This window comes from Macaca thibetana, chromosome 1 (genome assembly GCF_024542745.1).
Source record: "Macaca thibetana thibetana isolate TM-01 chromosome 1, ASM2454274v1, whole genome shotgun sequence".
NCBI classification, from domain to species: domain Eukaryota; kingdom Metazoa; phylum Chordata; class Mammalia; order Primates; family Cercopithecidae; genus Macaca; species Macaca thibetana.
Window position 1 is genome coordinate 192,407,541 of NC_065578.1, and position 21,300 is coordinate 192,428,840.

General features: G+C 36.7%; 1 pseudogene across 1 annotated transcript in view; it reads left to right on the top strand.

Annotated features, from left to right (window-relative positions):
• LOC126957436 (elongation factor 1-alpha 1-like) overlaps nt 1-20,612 on the top strand; it is a 143,586-nt pseudogene extending 122,974 nt beyond the window's left edge. Inside the window, exon 2 of the transcript XR_007726778.1 lies at nt 19,865-20,612. The product of XR_007726778.1 is annotated as an elongation factor 1-alpha 1-like (transcript). The remainder of the gene's footprint in view (nt 1-19,864) is intronic.
• Nucleotides 20,613-21,300: the final 688 nt, after the last annotated feature.

Genomic DNA, 21,300 nt, shown 5'->3' on the forward strand with positions numbered 1-21,300 from the left:
TATCTTTCCTTTCTGCTACTAAACTGGCTCAGAATTTAGGCACAGCCAGGTGGAACAAATAAAGCCAGCCTCCTATTTTCTATGTTTAAAAAGTACTACGTTTATTGCTTTGGAAAAGTTAGCAGGGTTTAAAAATGAAACAAAACAAAACAAAATCCTTAAAGGGCCAGGCACAGATGGCTCATGCATATAATCTCAGCACTTTGGGGGGCCGAGGGAGGAAGATCACTTGAACCCAGGAGTTCAAGACCAGCCTGAGCAACCTAGTGAGATCCCATCTCTACCAAAAATGTTAAAAAAAAATAGCTTTGGCATGGTGGTGTTTGCCTGTGGTCCCAGTTACTCAGGATGCTGAGGTGGGAAGATGGCTTGAGTCTTGGAGGTCAAGATTGCAGTGGGCCAATTGCACCACTGCACTCCCGCCTGGTGACAGAGTAAGACCCTGTCTCAAACAAAACAAAACAAACACCCTCAAAGAATAATCATCAGTGGATATTTGTCAACTTTTTCTTGGAGGCCTAGTTGCAGAAACTTCTTCCTTTGTTGGAGAATCTGGGACTATAGGCTTGTGGTGGAAGGGGCCCCAAAGGCCAGATACCTGGTGTCCCTGGTACCTAGCCTCTAAAGGAACAGCATGCCTGCAACATAAAATTAAAGCATCACCACAAAGAAGCAGGGACTGCTTAATATCAGCTTGGGTGACTGTGATGGCAGAATTCAATGTCTCAGACCCTGACCAGGGGCTGTGGTGGCTTACTAACCTGGCTGAGCTACTAGAGACTCAGCTTGTCTTCTCAGACCTTGCCCTCTAGCCACCACATCAGTCTCAGAGCTACCAGGTACCCCTCCAGTCACTTCCTTTTGTCTTAAGTTAGGCAAACTCCCCTTCTGTTGCTTGCAACCAAAAACAAAACAAAACAAAACACCTGAGTAACACGATTTACTTCTCCTGTTTCACTGTCATGGAAATAGTGTGACATAATGAAACAGGAGAAGTAAACTGTGTTACTCTTAACACTCTTAAGAGAGTAAACTGTGTTACTCTCTTAACTTCTCTCTTCACAGTGAGAAGAACATGGGATTAAATTCTCTCATTTATTTGCTGGCAAACTTAGGCAATTAAATGAACATCTCTGAGTCTCAGCTGCACATCTGAAACAAGGGAAAAATAATATCTAACTCACTGTGCTATTGAAGGAATTAAATGAAATTTTATGTGTAAGTCCTTAGTTGTTTTTAAAGTAAAACTTGATTCTGCCTTCCAATAATTTACAATTTAGTTGGGAAACTATGGCGTGCACACTTGTTGGTAATAGGTAACATAATGATGCTTAATAATATCTAATGCACTGTTATAAATAAATGTACTGTTATATTTATTAGTTCACTTAACTTTTGCAACAACCTAGTGAAGTAAGTATTATTAATCATGTTTTATAGATGAAGAAACTGAAACTTTTAGAGAGGGCAGTAAGTATCGAAAGCTCACACAGCTGGAATTCAAACACAGGCACTCTTACCCCAGAGCCTGTGATCCTAAACAGCTCACTCATGTGAATAGGTATTCCACACTTTGAGGATGGCATAGAAGGGCCAAAAAAGACATGCAGGCAAGATATTTGGCTGAGTTCAGAGGACAGAAGAACACTGTGTTTCAGAGAAGCAAGGGAAATCTTTGTAGTACGATGACGCATGGCCGGGCGTGGTGGCTCATGCCTGTAATCCCAGCACTTTGGGAGGCTGAGGCAGATGGATCACAAGGTCAGGAGTTCAAGACCAACCTGGACAACATGATGAAACCACATCTCTATTAAAAATAAAAAAAAAAATGGTAGGCGGGCATGGTGGCGGGTGCCTGTAATCCCAGCTACTCGTGAGGCTGAGATTGGAGAATGGCTACAACCTGCGAGGCAGAGGTTGCAGTGAGCCGAGATAGTACCACTGTACTTCAGCCTGAGCAACAGAGTATGACTCCATCAAAAAAAAAAAAAAAAAAAAAGGACGAGGCACATTTTAAAGATGTCAGATTACATGGGTAGTGAAATACCAGACTATCTGACATTAATGTTGTCATGCTGTCGTAAGATTTTTCCTCTGTCAATTCCTTCCCACCTTCCATGGGAAGAAATATCTAATTCTTATTTGTTCGGAAAACTCAGCCAAACATTATCACCTCCAGGAAGGCTTCTCTGACTTTCACTGACTGAGTCAGGCACGTTTTTTATGTGCATCCATAACTTATACGTCCTATACATAGGTCCTGTAAATATTGGCTTATTTGTCTATTTATAGTCATGGTTTGTGGACCCTGTGGATGCAGAGGCATTGTGTGTCTTACTTACGACTCTATTCACAACATCTAACGTAGTACCTGGCACGTGGTGAGTGCTCAGTCAACGTTTATTAAATGAATGTGAATGAGGGCCCCCAGCAGAGAAAACCACGGAGACAAATCTGGCTGAAGACAGAATGTTTGGAGTGAAAACATTTGCAATATTACCAATGTCGAAATATCCTGGCCCCTTTCAGAACTTGATTGCAAAAATATAGATGATCAAAGATGATCAAGATAATTAAATTAGAAGACAGGGTAGAGAAAACTTCTTGGGGGTTGTATAAAAGACATATGAAAATGAAATTATATGAATACACTCAGTATAAAAATTAAAAAAATACATCAGGGTGATAACAGCTAGTCATTTTGAATGGATAGTGGCCATTATACGCTCAGTGCAAGTGTGTGTGTGTGTGTGTGTGCACGCGCATGGACATGTGTGCTTATGTGTACGTATATCTGTCAATGAAAGTTTGTGATTAATCATTTTGCAGACAGTCAGAATTCCGTGTGCACTGGTATTTTGTCCTAAGTTATCCTCCCAAAAGTCTCACACTCATAGAAATAATATTGGCTTTTTTTTTTTTTTTTTTTGACATAACATTTTGATTACTCTGGCTCCAGCAAGTCTGGAGTTTGTTCTCTATCTGCATGCTTTTTGAGGAAAAAACTTTCTGGTCATGACAGAGCAATATATGCACCTGAAACATTTTTAAAATAATCTAAGTGTTAGAATACGTGCCAAAAATAAGGATCTAGAGGAAGAGTTATAGGAATTGAGACATGACAAGGCACAGGGAGCCAGAATTATTAGTGAAGTTTTCATGGGTAGGAGAATAGGAATCATGAGTGCCCTTGGGGAGCGATTTCACTGAGATGGAGAACAATTTGTTGAACGTTATGGAGTAGGTAGAGGAAGTGGATGAGGGTCTCTGTTGAAAAGGATTGCAAATGGCAATAGATGCAAGAACAGAGACGGCATTTTGTTTCAGAGAGAGCCTGGCAGGGTGCTGTTCTTAAGAATTTTTAAAATTAACATACAGTTAAACTGACTTTTTTTCATGTACAGTCCTATGAATTGATACACATAGAGGTTCATGTCACCACCATCACAATCAGGAAACAGAATCATTCTGTCGTTCCAGATGATTCCTTGAAATACCCCTTGGTAGTCGACTTCTTTTTTCTTCCCTACCCCCTGAAAACCATTGATCTGTTCATCACTATAGTTTTGTCTTTTCTAGAATATCATATTAATAGAATCATACAATATGTAAAAATTTGAGACTAACCTCTTTCAATTAGTGTAAGGCCTTTGAAATTTATCCAATGAATGTATCAGTAGTCCATTGCTGAGTAGTATAGCATTGCCTGGATATACCTCAGTTTGTTTATTTATTCTGCTGTTAAAGGACAATTGAGTTGTTTCCAGCTTTTTGGCAATTATGAATAGAGCTGCCACAAACTTTCATGTATAGGTTTTTATGTGAACATATGTTTTCATTTCTCTAAAGTAAATTCCTAGGAGTGGAATTGCTGGATCATATGGTAAGTATACATTTAACTTTATAATAACTGCTAAACTGTTTTGCAGAGTGGACGTACCATTTTGTATTCCCAGTGGCAATGTATGAGTTTCAGTTGCTCTGCATCCTTGCCTACATATAGAGTTATCTCATTTAATTTTAATTTGTATTTATCAAATGTCCAAGGATGTTGAACATTTTTTTCTTTTTTATTATTATACTTTAAGTTCTGGGATACATGTGCAGAACCTGCAGGTTTGTTACATAGGTATACACATGCCATGGTGGTTTGCTGCACCCATCAACCTGTCATTTACATTAGATATTTCTCCTAATGCTATCCTTCCCCCCCCCCCCCCCCCCGACCCCTAACAGGCGTGTGATGTTCCCCTCCCTGTGTCCATGTGTTCTCATTGTTCAGGATGCTGAACATTTTTAATGTGTTTTTTGCCATCAATATATCCTCTTTGGTGAAGCATCTATTCCAACCTTTTGCCTGTTTTTAAATTGGGTCGTGTTCTGGTGGTTGAGTTTTGAGCGTTCTTTATATATTCTGGATTCAATTCCTTTGTCAAATGTGTAATCTGCATATATTCTTTCCAGTCTGTAGTTTGTATTTACATTGTCTTAACAAATCTTTTGCAGAACAAATGTTTTAAGGTCAGATGAAGTCCAGTTTATCAATTTTTATATTTAATGGATCATGCATTTGGAATAATGTCTAAGAATTCTTTGCCTAATCCCAGTTTACAAAGATTTTCTTCTATGTTTTCTTCTGAAGGCTTTATAATTTTACATTTTCCATTTAGATCTATGATCCAATTTGGGTTCATTTTTGTAACAGGTGTGAGATTAAAGTGTATTTTTGCATATTAATGGACAATTTCACTCTTTATTAAAAAGACTACTCTTTCCTTTATTGAATTACCATTGTACCTTTGTCAAACATCAATCGGTCAGAATTTGGTGGGTCCTCTTCTGTACTCTCTATTCTGTTTCATTAATCTATGAGTCTATCACTCTGCAAATGGGAGTATAGCCATATATTAAGTCTTAAACTGGGGCTAGTGTTATCCTCCAAATTTATAGCTCTTTTCACAAAATTATGTTAGCTATCCTAGATCCTTATGATTTTCATATAAATTTTAGAATAACTCTGTTCATTTCTACAAGAAAAATTATCTTGGGAATTTTATTGGAATTGCACTAAATCTCTTGATCAATGTGTGGAAAATTAAATGTTGTTTGTTTATGTTAATTGACCGTACCCTGTGACAGATCTATACCTCCAAATATTGTTTCCAATACAGAATTTTGTCTCCTGCCTGATTCAGGGATGCATTGGGCTGGGTTACTATTATAGCTGGTTCTTGAGAATGCAAATATCCAAGTAATTACTCACAGTAGATCATAAATACAGACCTAAAAGTTACAGGAGGATACACACCTATCTTATCTCTTTATGCTGTTAGAGACATCTGAGAAAGGTCTTAGGTTAGGTTTAACTCTCTAGATGGAACCACTGACTTTCCATACAAGACTGAATAACCCAAACTTTGAGAGACAGCACAAGGTCAGGCTATTGTGATGTCACATTTCTATGATTGAGAATTAGATTTTTACATTCAGGAGTAGTATACCTCCTATTAATCAATTGGGGAAGAACATTTTCTTGACCAGTAGATGTAGATTAGAGTGGCTATTCTTAGACTAAGAGGAAGAAACAAATTTCTTTTGCTTTGAAAAATTGTTTAAAACTTGTGAGGTATTCTCTAAATATATAGAAAGGCACTGTTTAACAGGTACCCCAAAGATTATTTAATTATCTAGGGAATGTACTTTATTCGACTCACTACTTACTATGAACTCAAAGTTCCAGATTTAAGTGAAGCTATGTGTTGATAGATTTTTGTTTCATAGATATGGAGCTAACTTTATCTAACAGAAAATATAGTCCCAAAGTCATGGTTTATTCTTCTGAAGGACATTACCAGCTTTATATCTAATCAAGAAATTTTGTTCTAATATTCCTTCATTAAGTTGTCTATAAATTCCCAGCTTCTCAGATGCTCTTTGAACCTACTAAGTTATTAGTTAGATAAGGCTATCATAATAACATACCATAAACTGGGTGCTTTAAACAACTAAAATTTATTTTTCACAGTTTGGGAGCCTTGAAGTCCAAGATCAAGGTGTTGGCAGGGCTGGTTTTTCCTGACGCCTGTCTCCCCGACTTGCAGAGGGCTGCCTTCTGGCTGTGTCCATACGTCGTCTTCCCTCTGTGTGTGCACATCCATGGCATCCTTGTATGTCTACATTTCTTCTCCTTTTAAGGATACCAATTAGACTAATTAGGGCTCACCCTAAAGACCTCACTTTAACTTAATTACCTCTTATCTCCAAATACAGCTACATTCTGAGATACTACTGGGGGTAATGACTTCCATTTTTGAAGATCACAATTCAGTCCATAGCACCATGCCATCATCCTATTCCCTCATAATTAATGAACTGAATGCAATCTTAGACACACATTCATTTGTATAAGAGTGATCATTTTAATTTTTTTGAAAAGTATCTTTTAACACTCTTCAGTGTAGTTTTGGTGTGATATTTGACCTTATTTATGAAACACAAGAATGCCTTGAGAATTTCCAGTGTAGCAGTAGGGGGGCCAAGAGTGGGAGAAAACTAAGAATAACACTTTACAGTATAATTTTTCTCATGTATTATCCTTAAACCCATCTCCGCAGATCTTGCCAGTGTATGTTGATCAATAATAACAATGATTACACTGACTTTTGTGTTTTGTTCCTGACTGCTCTCATAGAGCCTCAGCATCATCTAAAATATCTCTTAGATGTTTTCTTTATTGGACCCAGATAATGTCACAAATGTCATTGTGAGCAAATCCTCTGCTGCCAGGCACAGCCCAGCAGGGCATCTTTGGTGTGCAGTCACATCCACCATGCATTGATGGTAATGCGGGACATTCAGGCCTCACCCAGACCAGTTACTCTTCTGAAAAATATTCTTCTGATGCCACTGGTGCTTCCTAGACCTTTGTCTCCAGTTCTCAAATGCCCTGAGTTTCTAAATCTGTGAAGTGGCCTGTGGCTAATTAAGGGAGATTCTTTTTTTGTGCCTTCCTCCATCAAAGGAATCCCAAAGCAGCTTTTTCTTGTGCCACAAAGCTCTACAAATAATTTAATGAATAGCTCTTTCAGTCTTTATGCTCTACTTAGGATTTGATCTTAATTTCAGTGGAAACTAAGTTGGAAGACAATTTCTGTCTTCCATGATTAACACCAAATTCTATTTTTAATTTTTACTTTTATCCCAAAATTAAGTTTTTATTAGTTGGTCAAATTTATTACCACTGGCTCCTTCTTTTCTGAGCATGAATTTTCTTCCTAAAGACTTCTTATTCCCCTGAAAAGACATATGTTCAGGTTATCTCATCGTTTCTCCAGACATACCAGAAGATTCCAAAGCACCTGTGCAAATAGGTTTCTGGTAGAACCCTCCCATCAACTTGCCAATCGTTTTGGACTACCATTTGGATTTGAGTTAAGATATCCTCTAACCCAATACAAATTTATATAACATAATGCCTGAAGGAAAATATGAATACTGTCAAATCTATAGGCAAGAAGACTAAGGCTCAAACCCATTAAGCAACTTGCCCAAGGGATTCCTAGACCTAGGATTTAAATCCAGATCGTGTGACTTAAAATACCATTTTTCTTTTCAACAAACCATAAACAAAAGCCTAGAAATCATCCTAGGAGATCACCTGCCAATCTGTCTACCAGTTCCAGTGGAACCAGCCAATCATTCAAGATTCTGCAACTGACTATGGTAAAAGCAGAGCAGGATCTGAATATAAGTCTGCTTGACCACAGCATCAATAAAAATGGTGTGCAAGGAAATTAAGGGCAGAGGTATTGTAGCCACGAAGAACCCTATTTGAATTCTACTTCTGCCACTTGGACATCTTTCTTAAACTCTTTAAGCCTCAGTTTCCCATGTACAAAATCGAGGTAATAATAACTACACCGTATTATTCTTAAGTGTCAGTATAGTTTTTAGTCTTGGCCCTAATAGTTCCTCACTAAATGACAATTGTTTTTATGAGTAACAAATAATAAATTGTTAATTTATTATTTTATTTAAACATATTAGGTATAATATTAAGTATATATTTGAGTATAGTAGGTAAATTGCATTCAATATATCTTCTTTTTATGAACAAAAACATTTAATGGGTAATAAGTTTCCACAGTTTAAGTGGTCTCCAACATTTGCAATTAGACCAATTTTGAAACAGCACTCAGGATAGCACCAAATTGGACTGCCAAGCAGGGCTCAGGAAATGAAATGTAAAGAAGAGAGTTTCCTCAAAGAAATGAACTAAAAGCTTGGTAGGATTTATGCTATTCAGAGTATACTGAAAATGGAAGATGATTAAATTTCAACCCTCTTTACTCTAAAGAAATATATAAAGCAAAAAATTAATTTGAGACACATTTTCCTTTCAAAAAACTTTAAAATGTTCATAATTATCATTTTCACTCTGTTTATTGCTGGGAAGAAAAATAAAACCATCAGTCTTGTTCTCTGCAATCAGTTGCTTATTCTCTTTTGGTAAAAGCTATAAGTGAAAGTTTTCCTGAAGGCAGACTTTCTTTTTCTTTCCTATTTTTGGAAAGAAAACAACAGATGAAGAAACAAAATACCATTTTCCTAATATCATATTTAGAGACCATTATCATTATAGAGAGATCATGTTGAAGAAACCACCTGAAAAGAATGTGTCAGATGCTTAGTCCATGTTGAGTAATATGGTGAATTTAGATTAATGTAATATAGAATATTAATTGCCTATTTAACACAGGACTGAAACACATACAACAATAATAAGCAAAGCAGTTTCATAATTCAACACTGAAGGTGATACACAAAAATGACAGAATGATGGCATCAGATCTACATGAAGCTGACTTGAAAAGACAGAACAGTTCCTTGAGTATGGTAAAACACACCCATGATATTATGTTTCCAAAGATGTAAATTCAAAGGGAAAAGTCTGTTAAAATTATAGAAAGAAGTCTGAGAGGGAACAATTGGTTGCATGGGCTTACAGACCAGCCAACAATGTTAAATTGATAACAGGTGCATTTCTAATAGCAACAGCTTATCATATAAATTTCTGTATTCTCAGTGTAAGTGCTATGTTTGGTTCTGTGTTGATGTTTGTTCCAGACACTTTAGAAGGCTCAAGCAGCCTTTATATCTAGATAGATAGATAGATAGATAGATAGATAGATAGATAGATAGATAGATAGATAGATAGGCTAGTTTAGATACATAGATAACAGATAAGCCCAAAGCACTAATAGAGCATATACAAATAAAGAATAAACCAGAGATCAATGAATGCTACCAAGGGCCATTGTTATACAGAAAAACTGAGGGGAAGAGGATTTTCACTGAAGCTTTCTCTGAGCAGTTGATAGATATTTCAGCTGAGACCTGAATGGCTGAAGAAGCCAGTCAAGAAAGGATGTGGACAAGCATCACAACTAGAGGGAACAGCTAATGCAAAGGCCCTAACAGGAAACAATTTTAGTGTGGTGGTGGAACAGAAAGAAGGGCAATGTGGATTTGAATGCAGTGAGCAAGAAACAAGGTGAAATGGAGTTGGAGATTTAGAAGGGGGCTATATCATATAGGTGCTTCTACACTGAAGTAAAAATTATTCTAAATGTGATGGGATGGCATTGGACATTGGGCAATGCCCAGATATTACTGGCATTTTTAAAAGATTACTCTGGCTGATGTGTGTAGAATAAATTATAGATGGATAAAAGAAAGGTAATTTCGGCCGGGCGCGGTGGCTCACACCTGTGGCTCACACCTGTAATCCCAGCACTTTGGGAGGTCGAGGTGGGCGGATCACGAGGTCAGGAGATTGAGACCATCCTGGCTAACACAGTGAAACCCCGTTTCTACTGAAAAATACAAAAAACTAGCCGGGCGAGGTGGCGGGCGCCTGTAGTCCCAGCTGCTCGGGAGGCTGAGGCAGGAGAATGGCGGGAACCCGGGAGGCAGAGCTTGCAGTGAGCAGAGATCGCACCACTGCACTCCAGCCTGGGCAACAGAGCGAGACTCCGTTTAAAAAAAAAAAGAAAAGAAAGGTAATTTCAGTAGGCAAAGGGAAAGTTAATGATAATTTGAAGAAGAATGATGATTTGTTAGACAAATATAGTAGTTGACACTTATTGGCACTCAGATATACAAAGTAAAGGGGAGAAAGGATTAAAGATAATAAAAGAATGTGGAACCTGGGTGACAGACACCTGATTCTGTGACAGTGTGAAGGCTAGAGTCATGAAACTTAGAAGAGGTGGGTACCATCAGGGATGAAGGTAAATTCTGCTTGGGACATATTAAGGCAGAAATAATGATGAAATATATAGTCCCATGAGTCTGTGAATGATTTAAGACTGAAACTAATGAAAACTAAGAAAAATCTGGAAATGGCCATTTATAAATCATTCTAACGAATATGATGGCAAAATCAGATGAGTGAAAAAGCATATAGGGGAGAGAGGAGAAAATGAGATCACCTTAAGAACCATTTCCTAAATAATGTTAATTTTCACTTAAACCTACAGCCTAATTTCTCTCATAGGTGAGGGTTGCAGCTGTGTAAGTGAGAGGTGCCAAGATAAGTGACCCTGAAAACATGACCTGTCGTTTGTTGCCTTGTCACTCCTTTACCATAGTCTGAGACAACAGGATCACATCACTACCCAGTTTACGTCAAATGTCATGTGTCTGATGCCCACCCTCAACCCATGAAATGTTGAGCTCTTTAATTTGTATTTCATTTGTCTTTAAATGCTCTGAATTTCTAGCCTGGGGACTTGCATATATTAACAAAAAAATAAATGTTTGTTGTCTTAAAGAGACATAGTCTATTTAAAACTTGTTTACTCATCTCTATATTACTAGTATATCTCTTTCCTTACATTACACCATAAAACTCTATGTCTCCTATTCCTTAGCTTCCCCAAAGCCCTTGTCACTCTTGGTATAGGTACTTCTCACTCTGGGTACTGTTGTAAACCTAGGCTGTCTTTAATGTGGTTTGCATGGCTGCAGAGAAGCCATATGAGATTGTTATAGAAATGCTCAATAGTTGGGCCTAGATAATACAAAGAAGGAATTAAAGGTCTGTCCTCCTAAAGATCCCAAGAGAAGGTAAGAAAAATATCATTCTAGGCCAGGAAATACTGGTCACCCAAGATTATTACACACAAGAAATCAAGAAAACAACCAAGATGCTACAAACACAGGAGTGGATTCAAAATCTGAGTGACTCTAAGGGCTTGATCTTAGAACCTTTGGAACTACCACTAGAAACAAATAAATCCAAGAAATACTAGAAACCTGTCTACTGTTACTTAGAAGTGCCACCTGACAAACAGATGTAAACATAAGGTACTAACAAGAGGCCCCCATCATTCCCATGAAATTCAGAGATCCAGGTACTGAACGAAAGTGACCACAAAAATATTGCCCCAAAGCACAAGCAACCAAAGGCCTTATACTATTCTTCCCTTATCCCTTCTTTCTACTCACCTACATTCATTCCTGACTCATGTCTCCCTTGAGGACCTTGAGGCAGAGAAGAGACTATGCTTCCCTTTTTACTGATGTGGCCTCAGTCAGAGGGGATGTTGTGCAGTTACTTTACTTCTTCTAAACATCAAAATGCCAAGGGATTCATACAAAAATCAGGCCAACCATGAACTCAGGTTTTGTAGTCAGATAACTGCCAACAGATGGTGCCTTAGACACCACAATCCTACCCTATTTTAAAACTTCACTTAGCTGGTATTTGGCTTAACTTTCTCTATTTCTCCATTTCAGGAGCAGTTTCTCTCCCAAGTAAAACAAATAACACTGTCAGAAGGTTTATCCTAATTATTAACTTGAATTTATTGCTCTAAAAGCACTAAGTCTTTCTCCTTCACAGATACTGGAAAGTTTAAAATTTTCATGCATTATTACCCACATCACTCCTGAATGAAGATTCAATTAGGCAGTCTCTAATCTCTCATTATTTTCTCAACCCAACTCTCAATCCTCAAAATCACTCCTGTCTTTTCTACACATTCTTCATCAGTCACCAGCATCACTGTTGTATTGAGGACCACAGCCCCAACATGGAAGGTCCTCATTCTTTCCCTAAAACTAAGTAATGGCCTTACTAATATCTCAAATGTTGACTTAACTTTCCATCTAATGTAATCTACAAATGGTTTTCATAACGCAAGTTTCTTGCTGAATATCAAGATAAAAGCAAGTATGTTATCCTGCGTTGTTTTAGAGAATAAGCTTCTGATAAAACCACTTACCTTCATTTTTAATTCTGCTGTGTCCATTTCGTCAGAGGGGTCACACCTATTTGTATCTATAGCTTTGAAATATTCCTAAAGCTCTTCACTCAGCAACCCAACTGATACACTTGGGTTTGGATCTTTAACTCCATTTCAGGCTGTGTCAGTAACAGCCAAGTAGAACTTTATCTTTAAGTCAGACTAAGCCAAGCTGATTGGGACAGACATGTGACAGAGTTTATCAATTCACCAGGATTCTTACAATTCTATTAACTGTGACTATTCCCATTTAAAACTCATCTCTTACTGCTTAGAATTGATTCAATTGATTGGCAACACTCCCCACTGTGACATTATCCCTTAGTTTTGCTTTGCTTGCCAGAAGCTCTCACGTTGTTTGACATCATATGATCCCCAATTTAAGAATTAGTCAGAGATGGCACAGAAGGATTTGAATTCTGTAGCAGTAAAAACAGTACAGTCATTAACTTAGCTCTTTAGTTTGTTTATCTTGGAATTCATCTAGTTCCAAATATTCTGACCAAAATTTAAAAACAATAACAAAAAATTTTCTGTTAATTTTAAAAGTATAAGTTGAATCACAGCTACCAAGCTAACAGTGGAATGCAATCTCAACACTTCAAAGAGATGAAATCTGAATATGACCAGCATGTTATTTGAGACTGTGAGAACCTAGATTGTGCCAGGGGTGAGTCTCTTACTATATACCTGACATCAGAATAAGACACTCAGAAAGTTTAGCCAATACCATGACTTTCTCTAAACATTTTCCCCAAGCATCCTTTAGTGGAAGTTTAAATTTCACATCTTCAGGCTAAAATGAAATTCCTTAAATCTTTCCTTGCATGACTTGTTTTGAAACAGAATAAGCTTTCTCCTGATTGACCAAAATAATTATGCCTGTGTGCAGCTTCCAAGATTTAAATTGGGAATAAATCTTAGCAGGATAAAAAGTCTGGTACTGTTCTTTGTTGGGTCTAAAGAAGTGGTGGTGGGGAATGTGGTCTTAGAAGATTTTGGAGAGAATTCAGTCTTTTGACACTGAATGCAGCACCACCACGTGGAAACCTCCATTACCACTAACCGCAAATCACAGAAACTTGGGCAACACCTGAGCATTCCTGTTCTGTGGCCAGCAGGGACATTTCATGGCCTTTATGCTTTAAAAACCTTTTTCCATTCCTGTATATTTCCTATACTTTCTTCTACTTTTTTTTTATGGTTCTTATTTTTTAAAACGTTAACTTTTCCATGTATTTAGAATTTTTTTGCTATTTAAAGTAAGGTGAGAATCTAATTTGTTTTTCCCCCTAAATAACCAATTTCAACCCTGTCCTACCTCTAATTGAATTATATTTTGACTTTAAAGGTATCAAGTTAAAAAAAATCAATAACTAGATAATCAGATGTTCATGTGACCTACTAACTTATGCCAATCAAATCCTATACTTAATAATAACACAATCTAAACAAATACCTATTGGCACAAATGGCTGAAGGAATAGTCATCAGTGAATATAACGTGCTTTGTTTCTGTGAAATAGTTTTAAAAATAAAAATATGGAAGCCCTATTTACCTTTCTGTCTCCTTTAAATAAATATACCTCTCATCCCCTACCCACTTTTTTTTTTTCTTTTTTTTTTTTTTTGAGACAGAGTCTCACTCTGTCACCCAGGCTGCAGTGCAGTGGTGTGATCTCGACTCACTGCAACCTCTGCCTCCCACATTCAAGTGATTCTTCTGCTCAGCCTCCCGAGTAGCTAGGACTATAGGCATGCACCACCACACCCAGCTAATTTTTGTATTTTCAGTAGAGATGAGGTTTCACCATATTGGCCAGGTTGGTCTTGAACTCCTGACCTCATGATCCACCTGCCTCAGCCTCCCAAAGTGCTGAGATATCAGGCATGAGCCACCACGCCCAGCCCCTACCCATGTTTTTGCCACCCTAAGCCTTCTACCCTGTCTTCCAGGACCTAAAACTCTCCTTAGAGTTCTATTTTCATATTTCTCTTAAAATTCTGCAAGGAGGACATTTACTTTTCGTTGTTCTAACCTTTCCAGGATGGAAAGGAAAGAGAGAGCTTTAGAAGTGAATAAAACTGGTATCACATCTTGGCTTGACTACTTAGTCACTGGTTGCTTTGGGTAAAGCACATGACCACTCTTGCTCTCACTGTCCATATATGTCCCTCGGGAATCTCGGGGACATGAGAAGATAAGTATTAATGCAAATATGCTCCCCTGTAACAGAAAACCATGGTGATATTTTGTTGCATGATCTTGCTTAATCCATAGGCTGCAGACTCCTGAGACAGGTTGATAGCAGAGTTCATGGATAAACACTTGCTACTCAGAAATTCTCGAGGTGGATGCAGTTTGGAGTTATCCACCTTTAGAGAGAAGATGAACATATTTTCATTGTTTGTGGAATACTAACGTAATGCTAGGTTAAACCCTTATTGAGGGTTAGTAAATAGGAATAAATTTGTGGATATTAAGATCATCAAGGGTCTGGAGCATATACACATTTGTTGTTTTTTCATATGGCAACAGCTCTCCATCCTCTTCCTAACAATACTCATTCACAGGTTGATTGAACCATGAATCAATATGCTCTGTGCTCCTCTATCTGAGGAATGAGCAAAAAATCTCTAAATTTGGCTATTCAGATATAAATTTTCTGAAACTTGGGTATAGAACACATTGACTGAAGGCAAAAACTCCTGAACATTGCATTTAGGGGCCAGAATGCTAGAAAATCAACCATCTCTTCCTGCTTTTTCGATGTCTGCAGCTACTCTAATTTCTCAACTTCCTACTTCTTTCATCCCCTCCTAACCCACACACATTGTTCCCAGCCTCTGGTAACTATCTCTACCTCCATGAGATCCACTTTTTTAGCTCCCACATAGGAATGAGATATTTATGAGACAAATGTGATATTTGTCTTCCTGTACCTGGCTTATTGCACTTAACATGATGACCTCCAGTTCCATCCATGTTGCTGCAAATATGGCCAGATGGGATTCCATTGTGTATATATACCACATACCACATTTTCTTTTCTTAAGGTAAAATTTTATTATTTTTTATTTTAAAAATTCATTGGTAAAATATGAAAACATAAACTTTACCTTTTCAACCATTTTCTTAAAAGCTTTTATTTTAGATTAAGGGGTACATGTGCAGGTTTTTGTATAGGTAAACTGTATCATGGAGATTTGGCATACAGATAATTTCATCGCCTAAGTAATAAGCATAGTACCCGATGTGTAGTTATCTGATTCTCTCCCTCCTCCCACCCTCCATCTTCATGGAGGCCTGGTGTCTGCTGTTTCCCTTCTTTGTGTCCACATGTTCTCGTTTAGCTCCCACTTACAAGTGAGAACATGCGATATTTGGGTCTCTGTTTTTGCATGAGTTTGCTTAGGATAATGGCCACCAGCTCCATTCGTATTACTGCAAAGGACATAATCTTTGTTTTCTGATTCTCTGCCTCCTCCCACGCTCCAGTGTCATGTAGACTTTGGCATCTGTTGTTTCCCTTATTTGTGTCTGCGTGTTCTCGTTTAGCTCCCACTTATAAGTGAGAACATGTGGTATTTGGGTTTCTGTCCCTGCATGAATTTGCTTAGGATAATGGTCTCCAGCTCCATCTATGTCACTGCAAAGGACATGATCTCAATTTTTTTAATGGCTGCATAGTTTTCAATGATGTAGATGTACCATATTTTCTTTATCCAGTCTACCATTGATGGACATTTAGGTTGATTCTATTTCTTTACTATTGTGAATAGTGCTATAATAAACATATGTGTGTGTGTGTCTTTATGATAGAATGATTTATTTTCTTTCAGGTATATACCCAATAATGGGATTGCTACGTCAAGTGGTAGTTCTGTTTTAAGTTCTTGGAAGAATTGCTACATTGCTTTCCACAGTGGCTGAACTAATTTACCTTCCCACCAGCAGTGTATAAGTGTTCCCTTTTCTCTGCAACCTCACCAGCATCTATTATTTTTGACTCTTTAATAGTAGCCATTCCGACTGGTGTGAGATGGTATCCTATTGTGGTTTTAATTTGCATTTATCTAATGATTAGTGATGTTGAACATTTTTTCAAATGCTCATTGGCCGTGTATATGTCTGCTTTTGAAAAGTATCTGTTCATGTCCTTTGCCCACTTTTTAATCTGGTTGTTTGTTTTTTGCTTGTTGATTTGTTTAAGTTCCTTATAGATGCTGGATATTAGATCTCTGTTGGATTCATACTTTGAGAATATTTTCTCCCATTCTGTAGGTTGTCTGTTTACTCTGTTGATAGTTTATTTTGCTGTGTAGAAGCTTTTCAGTTAAAGTAGGTCCCATTTGTCAATTTTCATTTTTGTTGCAGTTGCTTTTGGTGTCTTTGTTATAAAATCTTTGCCAGATCATGTGTTCAGAATGGTATTTCCTAGATTATCTTCCAGGGTCTTTATAGTTTAAGTTTTACATTTAAGTATTAACTCATCTTCAGTTGATTTTTTGGTATGTGGTATAAAGAAGGGGCCCAGTTTCAATCTTCTGCATGTAGCTAACCAACCACATTTTCTTTATCTGTCCATCTACTGATGAACACTTAGGTCGATTCCATATCTTTGCTATTTTTGAATAGTACACATGCCATTTTAGATCTCCTGAGAATACTCTCCCTCAAGATAGCATACTGGTGCCAAGGTTTAGAAAAACAATAACAGCAACATCAACAATAAACAAAGAAACAAAAGATACTCATTGGAGAGTTATCTCTTAAGTAGCCTTCTTTTTCTCTGGTTACAGTACATATTTTTTTGTATCCACACACTGTTTCCAATGAGTCTGAAAAGTTTATGTTTAATTTTTTAGCCACAGTGGGTTATTTTCCACTGGTTTACAGCCTGTTTCTAAAACCTGACATAAAAAGTCGCAAATCCAAGCAAGGTTATCAGTAGCTACATCTGCTGATTCCACATTCATACTTGTCAGAAAACAAAACAAAACAAAAAACTACGGATCTGAATCAATTTCTGCACATTCTACCTAAGAGAATTCTTTCTTTCTTTGTTAATCCATGAATTTAATAATTACTAAATATTTGCTCTATGGCAGCACCTTACTATTTGTCCAATTGCCATATGCTTTTTAGGGGTTCTCTTCCTCCTCTTTTCTGTATTTCCTTTTCTACTCCATACTTCTCAGAATCTTTATAAGTTTCTCCTATTTTAAAAAACAAAAACAAATATCCCAAACTAATGTTTTCCTCTGGCTTCACCTTCTTTCTTTCCTTCACAACATTTTTCAACATTTGGGTTCTCAATCTATCTGGAATCAATTCTTGTGTATGGTTTGAGGTAGGGCTCCAGATTATTTTTCTCCCATATGAATTACAATTGTTCCAGTTCATTTGCTAAATAGTTTCTTCTTTCTCCAGTAATTTGTTATGCTGCCTACATCATATATCAAAATTCCATTTATGTATACTCTGTTTTGTGAGCTTTCTATTTTGTTCAATCAGTTAACAATTCATTCCTACACTATACCTTTTAAACTTTAAAATAGCTTTATAATCTTTACAATAAAGTTTTTTTCTCTCTTTCTTCCTTTTGAGAAATAAATTGCCTATTCTTTGTCTTTTGCTGCTCTACATAAATTCTAGAACCAATCTGCCAAAAAGTCCTGCTGGGATTAATATTTTTATTTTGAGAACATAGAGCTAATTTATCTGCATTTCTAATTGTCATATACTTAAGTTATTTCATCAGGAACATTCTGATGGTAAAAATTTTTGCCACCATTTGTCATTAATTCCTTAAGGCAATTTTCTAGGTATTAAAATGTTTAGTAGAATATGTTCTCTCCCCATTAAACATTGTATTATGAAACATTTTAAATGAACAGACAAGAGTGAAGCAATAATAAAATATATTCAAGGTCAAAGATCTAGATCGAAAAATATTAACATTTGGCCATTTCAAAGTAATTTGCAGACATCATGACACTCCTAAAAATAAAGACATTTGTACATTTCTTAAAAATAAGAACATTTTCTTATATAACCATATTATTGCCCTAAAGAAAATTAAATATAAATCCCTAATAAACCGTAATACTAGTTCATTTTTAAATAACCCCCAATTGTCCACAAGATATCTTACTTGGTTTTTTTCCTGAACAAAAAAAAATCCAATTAAGGTTTACCTATTGTATTTGGTCATTATATCTTTTTAGTCCCTCTTAATTGAGAAGAGCCCCAATACCTTTTTTTCTTTTGAATAACATTGAATTTTTGAAGAGACTGGATCAGTCATCTTGTGGAACTTCTAAAATCTGAATTTGCTTGACTGATTGTTTCCATCTAGATGCCATTTTTTTTCTTTTATCTCCAATATTCCTGTGAACTGGAAATTTAAATGAATAATTAGCTTCAGATTAAACATGTTTAATAAGAATATCTTAAGAAGAATACTGGGCACTTCATATTGTATTACATCAGGTGGCACATGAAATCCATATTGTCTTATTATTGGTGATGCCAAGTTTGAGCACTTGATTGAGATGTTAAGAGTCAGCTCCTTCCACTGTTATTTTTTTCTAATTTTTACAATAAGACAGTAAACTGTCTGGCTCCATGTTAATGTATCATTCTTAATTAACATTTTATCTAATGGTTTTAGTACATTTGATAGTCATTACCACAATCAATAATTTTATTATGGAGTTGCAAGACAGTGAATATTTTTCCCAATACTATAATGTTTTTATGTTTACTAGTTGGCATTTTTCTATAAGAGAAAAAATTTTTTATCAACTAGAACAAAACAACAGTTTCTCTTCTAAAATTGAGTAAACATCATTTTCATTTATTTACCAATTTACACAACAATATTTTTATATAATTACCACCTCCAATGATTTGTCCTGTGGAACCGCCTTCGACTAGACACATCCCTATAGTCTTTGAACTCTTGCTTTCTGACACAGAGAAGTTCAGGGTAACCTTGTCATTTCCCAAATCATGACGCAGAATCAATCATTTTACCAAAACACCCTGATATTTTAGTGGAAATTAGAGTAAAAGCAAAAATCTGGACACTATGTTATTTATTGTCACCAGGAAGATTTTTTTTAGGCATCTTAAGTGAACAGGGCTAAGAAATATATTTTAAAGAAAATTGTGAGTTTTAGACTTCTCTTTTTGGCCAAGGAGGACTAATAACCAAAAAATATATTGAACCATCTGTATGAAACAATTTTCAAGACACTGAATATGAGACAACAAAGGACAGAGTTCCCCAAGAGATGGAAAACAAGTAAGATCAGTCACATGATTATCAAACTTATGCCTTTAAGAGAGCTTCCAGGCCCCCATTCAGGAAGTGGGAGCCCTGCAGGGTCCAGTGGATTCCCTGAATTGAGGAGAAAATGAAAAATCCAGAGAGGATAAGGCAGCTAGGGTTTTAGGCCAGATTACTGGAGAGGAAAGGATGTAGAAGGGAAACTCTAAAAACAGAGGTTTTCTGTCAAGTATACAGCTAAGTGAATGTATGTAGGATAACTACCTGAGGCTGGGGAAGATCTACCCAAAGGATTAAAGACGTGGCAATGTTGCTGGTGACAGCAAAAATGACCCACCAATGGAAACAGCTGGCTTCCCTGCATAGGTGATTATCCTGAACCATCTAGGCCAAATAAGTGCTGGCTATGTCCCTGTATTGGATTGCCACACAGCTCACATTGCATGCAAGTTTGCTGAGCGGAAGAAAAAGATTGATCGTCGTTCTGGTAAAAAGCTGGAAGATGGCCCTGAATTCTTGAAGTCTGGTGATGCTGCCATTGTTGATATGGTTCCTGGCAAGCCCATGTATATCCACCTTTGGGTCGCTTTGCTGTTCGTGATATGAGACAGACAGTTGTGCTGGGTATCATCAAAGCAGTGGACAAGAAGGCTGCTGGAGCTGGCAAGGTCACCAAGTCTGCCCAGAAAGCTCAGAAGGCTAAATGAATATTATCCCTAATACCTCCCACCCCACTCTTAATCAGTGGTGGACGAATGGTCTCAGAACTGTTTGTTGCAATTGGCCATTTAAGTTTAGTAGTAAAAGACTGGTTAATGATAACGATGCATCGTAAAACCTTCAGAAGGAAAGGAGAATGTCTTGTGGACCACTTTGGTTTTCTTTTTTGCGTGTGACAGTTTTAAGTTATTAGTTTTTAAAATCAGTACTTTTTAATGGAAACAACTTGACCAAAAATTTGTCACAGAATGTTGAGACCCATTAAAAAAGTTTAATGAGAAAACATAAATAAATAAATAAATAAATAAATAAATAAAGACTGCTACATGTATTGGGCAGGAAGTAGTGCCTATGCTTACCAGGCAGACTGGAAAACCTCAAAATTCATGGGTCACTGAACAGGATACTCAGAAGGAACTCCTCTCAGTAGTGGAGAGTAATTCACCCAAGATTGAGCGTGTCTCCAGTCCCATCTGAGAAAAACAATCCAAAACAAAATGAAGCAAAGCCATAAATCTCAAACTATCTCAAACTCTTTCCACGTATATTAACTTTATCCGTGAATAAACTTCGACTACTTATAGAAATATAAAAATGTCCAGCACCCAACGGATTAAAATTCACAATGTCTGAAATCTACACAACAACAACAAAAATGTCAAACATACAAAGCAATATAACTTCTAATGAAAAGAAACTTCAAGCAAACAAAAATGACCCAGAATAAACATAGATATTATAATAAAATTATCAAGAAAGGACATTATCAACTGAATTCCATATATCCAAAAAGTTAAATAGAGTTATGGAAGGCATAATATAGACAAAAATCAAACTTTTAGAAATTAAAACTTTGCTGTCTGAGATGAAAAACACACTAGAAGGGATTAATGGCAGATTAGACACTACAAATGAAAAAGTAGTAAAACTGAAGACCATAGAAACTCTTCAAAATAAAATACAGAAGAAAA